This window comes from Sturnus vulgaris, chromosome 1 (assembly GCF_052056855.1).
Source record: "Sturnus vulgaris isolate bStuVul1 chromosome 1, bStuVul1.hap1, whole genome shotgun sequence".
In the NCBI taxonomy this organism is placed as follows: domain Eukaryota; kingdom Metazoa; phylum Chordata; class Aves; order Passeriformes; family Sturnidae; genus Sturnus; species Sturnus vulgaris.
This window is the reverse complement of record NC_142243.1, coordinates 34223430-34240590: the sequence shown is the minus strand read 5'-3', so window position 1 is coordinate 34240590 and position 17161 is coordinate 34223430. Positions and strand designations below refer to the sequence as shown.

Genomic DNA, 17161 nt, shown 5'->3' with positions numbered 1-17161 from the left:
GAGACCAAAACAAGCCTTACCCTGCCAGCCATTGGTAGGCACAGGCAGCTCCAGACAAGCAGGAGCAGATAAACCAATCCAGGATTTGTTCTTTCCTGCATAAATCAGTGGAACATAAAGTTTTCAAGAAGAAGATGAATCACCTTCCTTCTTCCCTTTATCTGTTAAAGCACCAGTATAGTTCATCTGATATAACATGAATGTAAACCTATCAGCTAGTCTCAGCCTGAGCACCTCTGCATAGTATAGTGGCTAGCAAAAGATGGTACAAAAAAGATTTTCTGCAGACAAACCAAAAAAATCTGCTGGCATTAGTGCACTGCTGTAAATTTAGCCCTTAGGAACAAAAATATCTGGATGATAGCTTTGCAGACTTTGACAGAAAATTAACCACTCTTACATCAATTTTGAAATTGTATCACCTGTAAATAAGCTACTCTAAAATGAGTATTTCAAATCACTCTTGATATTCTCTCCTGTGAAAATCTACCAAGCCTTTGTTCCAAAAGCAAGATTACTAATTTTACCACTTAGCACACCACCAGGACACAAAAAATGGGAAAAAAAGATAAATAAAATTAGGAAAATTACATTCAGATTAACCAGTTTATGAAAGCAAAAAGTATGGACTACAGAAAAGCAGAGTGAATTATTCTGGCAAAAGGAATTAAAAAGATTTAGAAGGATTTTTTAAAGTACAGCACAGGGAAAACTGCACGTGTGAAAGCAGGCCCGCTCACAAAGAAGAATCATAAAATTAATGGATTAAAAAATGCTGGGATAACACTTTGAAAAAACCCTTTAAGGATGTGGCCTTGGGAATTATGTTATCAGTTTTTTGTTGTTTTGGGTTTTTTTTTAGTTTTGAAGAAAGTGTGTGTTGCTTGAAGTTTTGGGTGAGTGTAATTTTCTACCTTTTCAAGCTTTAAAAAAAGTTTTAAAATAAAGTTTTTACATTCAGTGCCTCAACAAACATTGACAGTACAAGTAGGTGTGTTAATTCTCAGAGAACAGGACGCTCTTCTGTATAGCACATGGTTTAGAGTGTTTATTGGGAAGGAGAGTTGCTCCTAAAGGTACGAGACAGACTGGAAAGAGGGTGCATAATCTGGGAGTTAGAAGAGCCTCTGCAGGGGCGATCATGGAAAAAGCCTAAGATATTTAGAGCCTTGATTTAAAGCCTTGGCAGAAGCATCCTTTGCTTCAGTGAGGAATCCACAGCTAGCCATAAAAGCCTCAAAACTGGGCTGACCTGGTCGGGGGAGGCAGAGTCATAACCCTTAGAGGAGCAAGGGGTAAGACCATCCTTCTTGGCTGAACTGTGTCACACCAAATGATGGGGCTTTATGTTTTGCCCCTCCAAGTGCAAGTGGGACTGGCAACCTCCTCAAACTTTAGCTGTCACTTCAAGTTATCTAAAAACATGCAAAAAGTCCAAAGACTGTGAGCAATGGGATTCACAGACATCCAGTATGCAGGGTCCCAAAGTGCAGGTGCCTGTCTGACAGCAAAATCACCTTCTTCTGACATACAAGTCTCCTTCTCTTTTGCCAAGACTTCACATCACCTAATCCCCTTTTCTTTAAAACTCCCCGGTATTTCCTATCCTTGGATTTGCAGTCGTTCAACACTCATCTCTTCAACTCTGTTTCCCCAGAAACATTTCCATCTCCACAAATGCCACCTCAAAATCCTTGCCCTGACAATTCCCTCATACTCAGACACTCAGCTCCTCCCACCCTTCTGCCCTCAGCTGCCCTCTTTTAGCAGCTGCACACAACTGAGAACCCATCCTTTTGTCTTGGTTCTCCGTGGAGAGAAAAAGCCTGTGTTTTGAAGGATGTTTTAAAAATCCTCCCAGACACATACAGTACTTATTCAGAAGGGGAAGAAAGAAACCCAAAAATAACAGCAAATGTATCTCAGATACAGACAAGGAGTTCTTCCTATTCCTCCCTGGTCATCTGCTGATGGAGGAATATGATGTACTTACATCTTCATATCACCTTAAAAAAACTCAAGACAACATTTTCCAAATGTGTGGTGTAATCCTGTGAGAGAGAGCAGTGAGTTCTGTGAGGGAGCATGAATGAATTTCTGGGATATGCAGCTCTACAGTCACTCAGCACATGGCTAAGCCTGGGGAGGTGCAGAGGTGGCAGAAGTGGAATAGATGCAGTGCAGGAAAAATGAGCTCAAGAAATATACTCAAAGTACACAGACCCTGACCCATTCTATTGTCCACTTAAACTCAGCTGCTCCGTGCACCACCACTCTTTCACACAAGAGGACTTGAAAAATCAATAGGACAGGGTCAAAATAGTGTGAAAAGCAGATTCAGTGCTCTTTTGAAAAGAAAAAAAGTGAAGAGATATCAGGTTGAATGTGAGGAGAAGATCTCATTTTGGTTTTTAGAGGCTATGGTGACTCCCTCAAGAAGCAGGGTCCACTTCCCATTGGCCCATTCTCACCAGAACTACTGCCCTGCAGAGCAGCCAACAACAAACTCAAACAGGTCTTCTCTACCTCTTGCTTTAAAGTCCATGTGCCAGATGGAAGGGCTGGAGCCCCATGGGGCATTTGAGGGGCAGAGCAAAGTGTGCTGCAGCCCTGGCTGGGGATGCACGTGGGGTTTCCTCCGGGACAGCAGGCGGGAGGAGCAGGCAGGAAAGGAGAAAGCACTGGTGCCCTCTCCTGCCTGGCCTGGAATGGGACTGAGGTGTGCACCCACCTGCCCGTTCTGCAGCCCTCTGAGTCCACCAGCTCAGATGTGTGGGAACTATGGAATAGAATCTATGGGAACTGCACTGGACAGAGCCACACATTCAATAAAAATACCATTTGCATTTTCAGTGGGGTCACAGTAAAACAAGCACCGTGGAAAGAGCCTCCCCCCACCTTTATTCATTCTGAGAGTGCCCTACATACAGACCCTTTGTACAATTCACCAGTTTCATAATAAGCTTAGGTGTTAGGCTGTTTGACAGAAACTTATTTTGGCCTGACCTATACAATTTGTGTAAGTGATTCTCAAGGGACTGCATGGTTTGAGTTTTGCTTATATGTTCGTGAGCCAAAAAAGATTTCCAAAATTGCTTTAATGAGTTTGGGAATATGGGGCATGGGCAAAAGGGAATTATTGGTATTTATTAAAATGGCAAAGAAGCTTCCTTGCTGTCCCCAGTTTTACCTTTAACAGTGCTTCATTTTAGGGGAAAGCACATACTTTACACTTAGCTAGAGGGGGAAAAAAATCTTCAGTTCTTCAGGTATTTTTTCTTACTACACCCCTGCTAGTCTGTTCCCAAGTCTGTTTTTCAAAAGAGGTGCAAATCTGTCAGAGAAGCCTTGCACTTCAAGGTTGAGCCTCTTTGTTGAAAAGCCTGCAGTGCTCCTGCCATTGATAAAAGTGCTACATAACCCACTCTGGATTCCCCCTTCCCATGTCAGGGAAACTGACACTGGCCAGTACTCATGGATACTTCCATGGCTTTAGCACGTGCTCCTGCAAACTCAGTCTCACAGAGCTCAGGGAATGTGTATGGCACAGAACCATACAGGCTGAGATACTCAATTTGTCTAAGACATCTCTTCCAAAGACAACACAATCTCTTTTGTTGTTGCTTTCTATCTGGCAGCAAAGAAAGTCAGGGAGAGTTTATAATTGTTATTTTTAATGGTGGGCATATTGAATCTGCTCCTCTCTTTGTAAATGCTGAGGATGTACTGCCTGCCGCCTGTCAATCAATATTGCTGACTGGTACATTTTCATTCCTTGGCACCTGTGTTGCTAAATAAATAGGGCTGTCGGGCAAACAGCCCACAGATAAAGGACATATAAGATAGAGAACTAGCAGATGCTCAACCTCACTGAAATGTGGCTATCGATGGAATTTTTTCAAAATTTAAGAATTTGTATTGTGTTCCAGTGGAAGCCTGCTGTTGAACATGATGGGGTTTAGGTCAGCATTTGTATGCTGTGTCTTTGGGCATACGTGGCCTGGATAGTCAGCATTACAGTGGCTTAGTAAAATACCACATGTTAGCCAAGCTGCTGTAACTGACCAGGTTGGCTCTTCTTCCTCTGCATGGTCGTGCTAACACCATGAGTCACCCTTATTAACATTTAAACAGATGGGTGGTACCCTGCTAAGCCATGGTGACTCGATCCTGTTCCATCATATGACTCTACCCAATGATTAAAGATAACTCCTCTAATGCAATCAAATATCTAGGATATATACTTCAGTGTGTGCCTCCTAGATTAATACCAAATACTCTGTCTGATATGGTGCAGTCGATTGCCTGATGACTAAACTCTACACTCATCTGTTAAAAGACTAGGCTTCTCTTAAATACAGTCTTCAAGGACTATTTGGGCAGATGACAATTTGTTGCTGAGGTCTCATGAGAGTAGGTTCCTGCTGACCTAGACCCTTTGGGGCTATGTGCAAAAGGACTGATGCTTTTTAAAGCATCACTGCAGAACGTTTTCTATTATGGTGAAGCACTCTGGGTCAGTGGGTCTCACCATGACCTCTCTCCTGCTCCTTACTCCCCTGCACGTAACATTTGTGCAAGGCCATCAAGAATACCTACATCACAAGTTTGTTCCACTTCACCTAGCTCTGGTGTGGAAAACATTTAGCCAGAAGTATACTGAGTTGCCCTGGAGTAAAGAAACTCGTCTCTTGACTTTCTATAGCCTTCAGACCCAGCCAGCTCACACCAGAGCAGCCCACAGGTGGCTGGTTGTGCTGTGGAAATTTGCCATATCAGGAACACTGGCTGAGGGATTTCTATACCACATTGACATTACACAACACACTTGACCAGACTTTCATCACTTATACATATATATGTATAAACATGTATATATCTACATATTTATTACAACAGTTCCTAGAAGCCTTGGTTAAAATATGTGGGTGAGGTGAGGTTCTGCCCCAAAAAGCCTAGAGATCAAGAAAAAAATGAAGTAGAGTGAGTAGAAGCAATAGGGAGACAGAGGTGAATAAGGCAAGCAATGATAACGTTATGATCAATGTAATGAGGAGCAATCACTGATTCCAGCAGCCTGGATCTTTTCAAGGGGTGTCAGTATGTGCCTGTGGTTTGGGTGGCTTTCAGGTTGAAGCCCCCAAGCAGCCTACCATACTGAGAATAAACGCAGCTGGCTGCAGTCTACCCTCTGAAAGTCTCATTCACAGCCAGGTACTGTCACAATTAAACTTTTCATTGCAGAAAGTAAGTTTCCTGGAGCATGTGTTTCCACAGACCAGCTGCAAGCTGCTTTTACTGCAGCTACTGCAGCCAGAGTGCCTGGCCCGAGTGCTGTCCTGGGCCTTCAATATTTGAATAATTCAGTCAGAGGCAAAGACAGGGAGAGGACGTTTTAATCTGAGAAATGTGTTCTGACTGGAGGGGTTGCCTCATTTACTGCTTGTCTGCTGTTTTTTGATCCACACTGCCATTATTTAAACCTATCAGTCTAACTAGAGCTTTCCTCATTTGTAATCCATTATTTCCCACCCTCAAAGTAGGGCAGTTCTGTCTAGTTTCGATTTATCCATTTGTCATTCAGAGGAGGAAAGAAAAAATAAACACAAGGAAAGCAACAACAAAGCATCAGAACAGTACTTGGAATACCTCACATAGTTGCAAGGGACCTCACCTGACCTGCTGTATCCCATGTTTAACGATGTTTTAATCACATCACCACCAGAGAGCCAAGCTTTCCAAGAAGTGGGAGGCTTGTGTCACCAGGATTTTTCAGGGAGCCAAACCATATTCAGGGTAAAAGAAAACTGGCACCTAGAATTCATGGCTCCCTGCCAACCTAGTAAAGATCCTTGTTTGTATTTCTCAGATAATTCAGACATCTGCATGATGTGGGCAGATTATTATTATCAGTAGCAGACATTTATACTGCGGTGGTGCCCAAAGGTCCCAGTCGGGACTGGGACCCCATTGAGCCTGGCACTGTACAAACACAGATAAGAGACAATTCATACAGAGCGTGTTTACATTCTAGGAACACAAACCAGATGAAAAGTAGAAGACGGAGATAGAACACACAAGCAAATAAATATGCTAAAGAACTGGAGACAATTTAGAGGCACGACTCTGGTTGCCTTTTTGTTTCTTTGTATATTTTTTATTTAACTGGTATGCTCAGAAATGACAGGACCGAGGAAATTTGCAAGAGGAAGGGAGTAACTAAGACTGAGACACAGGAAGGGCAACACTCTAGAGAGGGAAAATTGTGGCTCGTAACTTAGAGGATTTGGGAAGCATCCAGACAAAGTTATGCTTTCTGTAGAGATTTTTAAATGGGGTGTGCATGTGTCTTCATATATTTTGCACCTTTAGGTATTTTCCTAGTGTTGGACAGGAAGAGATTTCTGCCTGGGAAAGAGAAACCAGCTGATGGTAAAGACACAGGCAAAGTGAAAGTGATGCTTGACACTGTAATGAGAAACTGGAGGACTGAGATAAGATAAGGCTAGCTTCAAAAAGTCTTAAAGACAAGAAACTTGATTCAGAAGTGAAGGGAAAGCCCATGTAAGTGTCTCAGAAGAGCTGGCACAATTAAGATAACAAGCTATACACTGGCACAGAGGGAGAAGGAATCCAGCAAAAAGCATTACAAAAGGAGCAAGATGCAACATACAGATAGGAAATGATACAGAGAAGAAGTCAAAAGCAACTAAAGAGATGTTAGTTCTCAATTCAAATATCCCTCAATGTCACTTGAGGAGAAGCTGCTCATTGGAAACAAACTATCAGAAATGCATTCTTGGTCCCTTGTTCTGATACACAAGTACAGAACACTCAAATGAAGAGAAAGAAAAGTAAAAAAACCAAACAGAGAATGGATATATATATACAGCAAAATACTATCATCCTGTGGAAAAATGCCTTCAAAATTTGTTAACAATTCTGTATTTTCACCTGAGCTTGTAGAAGAAAAGTCCCACAAATCAGCAGCCCCATCATGTATTTAGTGGGCCAAAGTCTATTTAAAGGTTTAGTCAATGATAAATCTTGCCTTTAGAAACTCCAGTCGTGTTAATGCCACCTATATTTCCTGAACACATGTTCAAGGAACCTCTGCAAATTCAGCACAAGTACGAGGACCAGCAGGTCCTTGGAAGCCTCACAAAAACTCATTAACATTTGCCTTTTGGCTCTTACAGGTCTTAGAAACTGCTGGTTTCAATCTTTCTTTCCCTCTAAATATTTCACTGGGTCTTATTGCCTGACCCATTACAAGAAAAATAAGAAAAGCTAGAATGGTTTCTTAGACTATAACCTCCTTGGAGAAGTTTATGTTCTGCATAGTGTTATGCACACAGCTGGAACTCACAAATGATATGTGAAGGATAATGGCATAGTTAAAGCAAAACAGGGAAACACTGCAAAAGGCAGGTTCGAGGATTATAAAGAACTAGCCCATATAAAAACACATTCTTGCATTGAAATAAGAGAAAAAGAAGTGGGATAAACCCAAAAAACTGCAACATAAATATGATTTGATCATAAAAGCAAGCAACGATGTCAAACTGATTCCACTGCCACCACAGTCTCTCAGCTCAGACAGAACCAAGCTTAGTTCTTCAGGAAAACAAATGATTTTGCAGCCCCACAAATAAAGGTGCATCATTTTTCATTGAAAAAATAGGTGGCTATAACATACAAATACATGAAATGGCAGCTGACTTAAAACCAGGGATAGTAATGGCAATAAAGCTTACACAGACACTTTTAAACATAACCATTCTTTTAAAAATCTAGCTTAAGATTCCAGCCTGACAAGCAAAATCAGGAAAACTTGAAAATCTGAGGCTCATTGAGGAAAAATATCAAAAGGTTAAACAGCTGGAAAGAAACCCACCTGCAGCATCCAGATAAAGTGACAACTGAACCCCAAATAACTCTTCTGCCAGGTTTGGGCTATCTAAAGGTGCCAGAGCCCTCATCCACTCAAGTGACTCCTTTCACACACACGTTATGGCACTGCAAATGGATTTTATTTGACCTTCATAACTTTGCATCTGAAAGGGATAGTAGGTTGCAAAAAGGATGGAGAAAAAGTACCTTTTACTCTCAAAGGGCTGAGAGGGTCTTCAGAGAGCTCTCACTGATTACTCACTACCAACGGATTCCTGTAGTGGAAATGAGCTAAAACAAATTTCTCAACATTGTCTTTCTATTTACCCTTATTATTTGGACCAGTGCAGTTTAATAGAAATACAAAGATAAAAGAGCTTTGTAAACCCTCTTTATAATAAAAATGAAAAAAAAAAAATCTTTTTGAAGTGATTTATTTTTCTTTTTCCTTTTTTATTTTTTTTTAAATTGAACTTCCCAAACAATGCAGAAGTTTGTCTCTGAAAATATGATGGTGAATTACAGCAAAGTTATGAAAACAAAGAACCAACAGTTTCTCCAGTGCAGGCTTGTTACCATGAGCTAATAATTCCAGACTTTAAGAAAGCTGAGCCTCTTTTTTAATAACTGCATGCCTCTAGGCAAAGTATTTCTACTAAAAATTATTGAGGCATGGAACAAGGCAAGGTGTGTGAGCTAATGTTGGATTGTTCAGCTACTAAACCAACTCCTATAGCAATGAGCCTGCACTGAACTGACAGATTATTTCTCTGTATACACTTGTATAAACATACTGCTTAAGGTCGAAATCTGTGTAAGCTTTCTTTTCAATTAAAATGTCAAAGATGACAGCACATGTTTTCACTGTCCTTCACAGATGATGGATGCTGCGGCAGCAGTTTCATGCCCCCGTGTTTCAGAGATGTTTGCCTGCCTGGGTGTCTAAGAAAGATGTACTTGCTGATGTCTTCATGTGCCTGCAGGCAGGACTGCTGTACTAATACTTTGGGTGGCTTCACCTCCCTTGACTTTTTCTTCCTCAGCATTGCCCCCGTGGGCCCCCACATCCAATGTTGTAAAAGTTAGAGTGGAAAGGTTGCTGTGCACAAAGAGGTTGGGAAAAGGGTCCTGCATGAATTAATCAAATTAAGATTGCTACTTAAATGAAGGCTTTAAATTGCAGGCCAGTTTCTGGTCCCGGCTAATTCAATTCAGGTACCTAACTTAGGTCCCCACAAAAAAACAGCTGCTGTGGGTAATCAACGAAAAGACAAAGTAGACCCAGAAAAAGAAGCTTCCAGCAATTTAAATATAAAATAATATTAATTAAAAGGTGATTAATCTGAATCTTCGCATTTCTTCACCTCCATATTAATAAAACAATAAAACTGTAACCATCAGTTTCTCATTCATGCTCATCAGTCTAGAGCTCATACAAAGACAGTGGCTCCAAGTGTTTCTGAGTCTCAAGACCATGTGGCAATACAACTCACAGCACAGGCAGCTGCAATGCTATGGTTGGGCATGGAGCAGAGATTTGATCACAACTCTGCTAGAAAATAGATTGACTAAAGAAAGCAGATAAATGGGAGAAAACCAGTCCAGCATCTGCCACTGGCAGATCCAGTCTGTCTCCTGCTGACAAACACAAGTCTTCTGTATCCACTATGGAAAGCAGAATTTGCTCTGGTTAGCAGAGCACAGTCACTAATGAGGACAATATGTAGATGTATATACATGTGAGATTGTTTATTTACTGAGATTTAAATCTACATTCAACACTAAAAATACTATAGAAGTAACACATACTGTAGAAATCTTTAAAAAAGGCATTATGTAAGATGATTCTACATTATTTCCTAAACAAAATAGGAAATAAGCAAATTAGAAAGCCTGAAGAACTCAGACGATACATGACATCAGCGGCAGACCAAAATCCAACTCTTAATCCTATCGTTTAGCAAGAATACCACAGAGAAGCTCTGTGCTTTTAAATGCTCATTGCATCCCAAGCACTTCTGCCATCAGCACATTGTTCCTGCAGTGCCAACCTCTCTCTACAGCCTAGAGGAAAGTTAGCACAGCCCACCATGATCACAGCCCCAAATATGCTCAGTGTCCCAAAGCTGCTGGTTGTTTAAGTGGGTGGCAGTGGGGGAAGAGGCAGAGGAGCACATACATGAGGGTATACTCTCAATTATCTGTTCAGCAAGCCATCTCCAGGTATAAAAATATTTTAATGCTACCACATAGCTATGTATCTTCAGTGACCCTCCTCCCACCCCCAACTCACTTCACAGATTCCCTTCAAACTTTCATGAATATCAAAATGAATATATGCCATTTCTTGGGAGGAACCTTTGCACATGCTTCATCTCTTAAACATGCTAAAAATCCCAGCTGACAGCTATATTAGTACAAATGATGAGAAGAATAGGGAAGAGGTGAATCCGAAGGCATACAGAACAAAGACATGGAGAACAGCTGCAGCTGGACTTCAACAGAGATCACCTCCAAGCCAGTGTTGTTTGCTCTCTTAATTTAAAGGATCCACACTGCCTTCTCTGCTTACCTCTCGCTGGGAGATATCCACTGATTGTGAGCATCAGTCAAAGAAACAGGAATCACAGATGACATTTTTACACAGCTAAGGCAAATTACACTGAAGAGTGGAAATCATGTTAGCTGCTGTTTACTGATAAATTCACCTAGCACATTGCCCAAGAAATGTGTGTTCCAGAAATGCCCCATGACAGCAACAGAAGTGCCACAGGTGGTGGCTGTGGGATATTTTGCTGACGCTTGGCTGCTGACACAGGGCAGCAAAGGTTTCCTGCAGCATGCACAGGGAAGCAGTGGTAGCAAATAAAAGCCATTGTCCACTCATGTCCAGCCACAGATGCAAGGGAAAATTTTTCTCTCTACGCATGCATGCATGCTAAGAGAGACAGCAAAAAAGAGCAGGCATTGAAGAAAGATTATTTTATTCTATCAACAAAATATACATTGTCATCGTAATTCCCAGTCACTATCTATGCCCACTCCCTCCCTTTTAAGTACTGGTTCGAGCAGGAACCTGCAGCTAATTTTGAGGTTGGGGTTCATTTGTTTTCACATCAATGCAATTAATTTCCACTGGAAAATGCATCTCAGGCATTCAATCAAAATAGGCCTAAAATAATTCTGAAAAGCTCATCTGTCTCCAATCTATATAATGTTTTAAAAATTGGATGCATGCCCTGCAATAACATTGCACTTCACAAAGCTTAAAGCTCTAAACTTGAGAGTATCAGTTACATTGAAACTGCAGTAAATTAAAACATCCAGTTTCTGGTTTGCATTGATTTATAAATATCGACAAAACTACTATTGCAGTCATTACCACTTTGGGTGCTCCGAGCTGAATTTTCAACAGTTCAGGGTTATTTTCATTTTTGTTGTGGCTACAGTAGCCTTTCAAGTTATAGATCAAATTCCAGATAACATGTAAATCTTAAATCTTGGTTTAAGAAATATGCATACAAACCAGTCAATACACATGATAAAAAGCAGCAAGTCTAAGTGACCAGTAATGCAAATAGTAAAGCATACTTTTTTTTTTTACCTCTCTAGCTTAAAGCAGAAAGGATACTTACTGCCTTGAAATGCTCTAAATAGAAGCAAGTGGAAATGGAATAAAATATGAAAAGGTAAGTATCCCTAAGCTGTTTTTTTTTTTAAACCAGGAATTTTATGTTCTCTTTTGAACTGTTCTTTAAAATGAGACAATCAATGTTCAAAAATCATAATCAAAACTTTCCTCCTAAAAATCTTTCCACATTAGTCTATCTGGTGATCTTCAAAATGAGCTTATTTATGACCAAATTACTGCTGAGGAAATATAAACCTGAAAAAAAAGAGACTTCATGAGCTGTAGCCCAGTTAACACAATCACTTGAGAAAACAAGAATAGAATGGATACATCAACAGCGAGAGAGCCAATTCTCAATGGTGTACAGCACACAGCTTTGCCAAAGACAATGGATTTAAACCAACTGGGAATCTCACTCATACACACACATGCACGCACACTCCATAAACAGACAGTATGTAACATGCACTACATCCAGTTGTAAAACAAGCTTTGACACTGATCTTTGTCTTATGCTTCAAAAGAAAACAAAAATCTCCATCTTCCACTTTGACATTTGTGGACTGCTACCAAGTAAATTCTCCTGATCCCTGGTGGTGATTAGCTTATGAAGTAAAGCAGAGGGATCACTATAATATTCACAAAATTTCTCCTGAAAGCACTGGCCAAACTCTACCTTTGCTCTTCTTGATACCATCACCTATGAAGCCTATGCTGATGTGCAAACCACCTTTCCACTAGTCTGTTCAGCCTGTTTGCCTTGTGCAGCACATACTGTTCCATTGAGAAAGACAAGGAGAAGTTGCATGATGCTCTTGCTACTGAAGTTCATAGGAGTGCTGCTAATACAGTCATTTAGAACAGAATGAGACCCATAAAAATGTATGACCCCTATGAAGACATTTTTCTAAATTACACCCTGAATACTGACTTAATGCCTGCTATTGACATGCTACATCATACTAAAAAAAAGGTTATTTTACCTTCCAATTTGCACTGATGTGTTTGGTTTCTGTTTCACAGATGGGGTTTTTTGTTTCTTTGCTTGTTATTTGGAGGTTTTTTTTATTTTATCTCATCTTTGTCTTGAAAGAAATGCTGTCTTAAAGAGGAAAAATTCACCCAAACCAGAACTTTGCATTGAAGACTAAAATAACATCCTCTGCACCAGTTTAAAGTAAAGGGCTTAATGGTCAGTAGAGAGTCATGTAAAAAAAGCTCAGGTCATCCTGCCAGCTTCCAAGAGTCCACAGCATGAACTAACAGAGTGCCACTTATTTATTTCATGTCTTTACATGAATCATAAGTGTTCATGTAAAGACATTACATACGTGCATACTCCATGAATAGTTTGAACATACTCCATGAATGGTTTGAACTGTTTCTTTTTTCCTCCACTTTTTTCCTTTTCAGAACTGCCACTGAAACAGTGCTTTAACTAGAAAACTGCCATACCAGGGGAAGTAAAAGGGCAGCATTATGATCAGCAGAGACAAAAACTGAGTCAGGTGAATTTTGAAACACTGTTGGTACTGGATAACTTTAAGATATTGTACCCCATGGCTAGCAACACAACAATTCAGCAAAGAGGAACTAACTTTTGTATAAAATACTTCAAAAAGGTCAGGCTGACCAGGCTAGAAGAAGCTCTCTTGCTACATTTGCACATTTGAAGTAATGTCACAGGTCTAGACATGGCCTGAGTCTCCTGTAGGAGGACTGAAAATGCCCTTCCAGAAACACAGGCATCGTTTCAACTCACATCAACTCTGAATGCTGCAAAACCCAACTCCACTTTTCAGTGAAGTGCCACTATAGCCATCAGAATCAACTGCAGCATTTGCATCAAGAGTTTCCAGATATAAACTGTGGGAACGGGTAGGCTGGAGCTGTCAGTGGAAGGCCCTGACAATGTAATTTGTTTGTCCTGTTGGCCTTACAGTCAGTGCATGCTGACATTCAAGAAACATTAGTTGGTTTTATGAGGGTTTTGGGTTTTTTTAACTGCTTGGAGCAGTTGGGAGGGCAGAGGAAAAGGACTCTCAGCTTAAGGAGGGGACACAGCAGAAGATGAATAATGGAAAGGAGATGTGTCCTTTTCCAGATGTCTCCTATATAATAAGCATTTGCCCCATGTACCCTGAGATATGTCAATACACTGCAGGTGGACATGTTAAAAAATGTTAACTTTACCTAAACAGCAAAGTGGCAGCTCCACTCAGTTTACACTAACATCATATCTATTTGACTTGGTCACATGGAGCCAGTCATTTTACTGATCTGGTTAAAATATCTCAACAGTCACATAAATAGACCCAGTCCAAGCCTGTTGCATCACCTGCATTTATTTTTTACTGTTAATATTTAGCAATGGAAGAAAGATACAGATCTGTGCTCTATACACTTGCCATCTCCAACAGTATGATCTCAGCTCAGAGAGCAGCAGGAATTTGCACAGCAGTGAGTATGGCCGAATTCCAGGGGTCGGAAGCCACGGCTTACTCACTCCGCTCCACTTTTTCTGCTGTTGTTCTATTTAATTTTTTTTTTTTTTTTAATGGGAAAGGCAAATATGATGAGCATAAGGAATGGTGGCAAAGTCAGATTGTAGGTCAGCATGTTTGTATTTTATTTCCCCCCAGCCTCTGTATTTTGTGAAGCATGGATTTCGACCTTATATTAGCCTACCAGATAACAAGTCCTTAAAATGGCCTGTACATAAAATTTGATGAGAAACTAAGCATTTAGGAATATGTGTACCTTTAGACCAGAAATCTGCATTTATCTCTCTCTATAGCAACAAACTATCTGAATCAACAATATTGCACCTCGTATAAATCTGACCCAGTCCATGTAGGATATGTAACAAAGGTAATCTGTAACTTGAGAAAAGAAAATGCAGCAGTACATATGCAAGACACTTTGTATTTGGCAGACACATACAACCAGCTGTTTACTCTTTAGTTTGTGGCTATACATCTACTGGGACATCCCCTACTCCTGTAAATCTTGCTTAGCTCCTGGTCTTATTTCCAATGTAGATTTAACCCTAAATTATGGATAAGCATAGTGCTTGGGATTTAAATTTAAGTGTAATTTAGTATCTTTTTGACATCTCCACATATTATAATGAGCTTCCTTTTCACAGGGGACTTGGGATCTGATTTTAATTTGTAGTAGGGTTATGGTCACATTAAGTGTCTATTTCATATATTCATAAGAAGCCTCTAATGCAAATGTGAATACAAAGTGGCTGTTTTCTTGTAGTTTCAAAGCCATGTATGTAAAAGACACAGTCGAGATCTGTCCCACATGCAAACCCATTATCAATCCACCATTGCACCCTGGCTCCTGCCCTGGCAGCAGGCTGAACTGTCTCAGCAGGTATTATAGCTTGTGTAATAAAGGAACAGGTTATGAAATCATTAGCACCTCAGCTGAGGCTGCCACAGGGATGCCCCTCTGCGTTCATTGTGAAACGTTTCTTTGGCAGCTGCATCCTAGAAGTGTATTCGGATGTTGTTGCTTCAGCCTTGCCACACAGAGTGGAAAGTAAGCCAGTATTTTCATGTTCTGAACTTAAGAGCAGAGGATGGAAGTCTCTCTGGTCCACCTCTAGGCTAATTGTCTACATTTACACAGGGCTAATTCTAGGCTTGAAGACCTCTAGGAAGCCCAGCTGTCTGTAATCACACACCCAGATCTGCCAAGGACCTGAGCCATGCCTAAGGAGGCTGGAAGATAGTTCAGCTTTGTCAAACACCACGTTCCAGCTCCCTTTGTCCTGCAGGCAGCCACTGCTAGTGGTGCTTCAGAGCAGCCCAAATGCAGCTGAGGGCTGCCCTCCCCTTGGCTGGAGTCCTGCCTTGGGGTACAGTGCACATCCCATTGGCATTTCCTTCTCCATGAATGCAAGCTCAGGTGAAACTGTGCCAGTTCAAGCAGTTGAAGCTAAACTCACTTGTCCCCCCATAGGTGAATCCGTGTCCCCAACAAGAAGAAACAAAATCCATGGCCAGTCACTCACTGATTAAGGCATCTAGGGCCTTTTGCTGCTCCTTATGCCAACCTTGAGACCTTTCCTGCTAGTTTCATAAATATTTGTGAACCCTGCCCTTGCCAATGTGTGAGGGAGCACAACTATGATCTGGCTCAGGACAATTGGTGGCCCTAAATACCAGAGTATTTGGATCTATGAAAAAAGAAAATTGTGCAACTTAAAGGAAACCACTAGCACCAGGTAGGGAGGATAACTTGTTGAAAGCAGTGAAATTTTACTGGCTTAAGTCACTCTGGTCCACTGGTATGCACAAAACTTAAGTCAGTTTTACCAACTGTAGTGAGAGAGCTCACAAGGAAGGACCCGTGTCAGGATCCTGAGCATTAAGTCAAGTTAGCTTGGGTTGCTGTCTTTCTGAATCGATGCACTGGGTCATGATTTCAGTAAATGAGGGGCTGGGGCTTTTTAAAGTAGCCTAAGTAAATAGCTAAGCTTGATGTGATATAAAATGCACCACAACAGAAAGGAGAACTTAATGTAGTAATGAAAATCACTTACCCTTAATCATCCCTGAGACAGTGTTTTTACAATGCTACTTGATTTATTCAACTAGCAAACATGCCTCCTCTGACTCTTCTAATAACAGGCCATCTCACCCGTGCTTGTTGGGATTTGAGTTCAGAGATTTTTTAATTAGCATGCCAAGTACATTATTTAAATGTCTTTGATGCCTTTTCTTCAAAATTATTTGCTAAGCAATAAGTCATATTTATTTACAAAGGAGACAGCTCCCATCAAAAAAAAAAAAAAAAAAAATAGAGAGAGAGAGAGAAACCCAAAACCCAACCCAAACCCAAAACACTACCAGGAAAGTTTGGAAAAATAAGAGATTTAGTCACAGGTGTGTAACGAGTGTTGCACATTGCAGAGCACATTATTGCTTCAAGACCTGCTGAGGTCCAGATTCATTGCTGCTGACAAGCCTGCCACTTAGTGTACAAGTCTGTAGGAAAGGCTGTTTTCTGCCTGATTTATGATGGTACCCTTACTGTAAACTACCTGTGCTCTGCTGAGCAGCTCCATGCTCCCTCTCCAGTGGAAGGGCCTCAGCTTTTGGAAAAGCTGGACAATTTCTCAAGTGAGTACACTCTTGTGATACTGAGGCTAGCCAGACCACAAACTATTTTATTATGTTGTGCAAAAGCCTCTGTGCAAAAAAAACCCTCTTTAATTAAGATAGAGCAACCAGCACTGTGGCTGTAATTACCTTGGACTGCTTTACCCACGGGCATAATGAAATAAAATTGGGCCCTCTATATTTTTGTTTTTAAACTAAGTAAACCCAAATTAATTTATTCAACTCAAACCAGACAGGTTTCTCTTTAAAAGGAAGGCCTATATGGTTGGAGGGGCTGGTGCAGCAGTCAGAGTGACATGCAATGATGACTGAGAACTGCAAACTGCTGGCAAAACATTTGGCTTGCCATTGGTCCGTGGCCAGTATTTTCCTTTGTTAATGAATCCCACATCTTTTCTAAGTTAAGCATTTTTTTCTTGTCCTCCTTCATTTTATTTGAAACATATTTTAAATATTTTTGTTTTTATGACGTAGTGGAATATGATACAGCCCCCTCCTA

At 40.7% G+C, this 17161-nt stretch overlaps 1 protein-coding gene across 3 annotated transcripts in view; it reads right to left on the bottom strand.

Annotated features, from left to right (window-relative positions):
- The window catches only part of CREB5 (cAMP responsive element binding protein 5), a 257254-nt gene that overhangs the window by 74201 nt on the left and 165892 nt on the right, over window positions 1–17161 (bottom strand). The window lies entirely within an intron of this gene.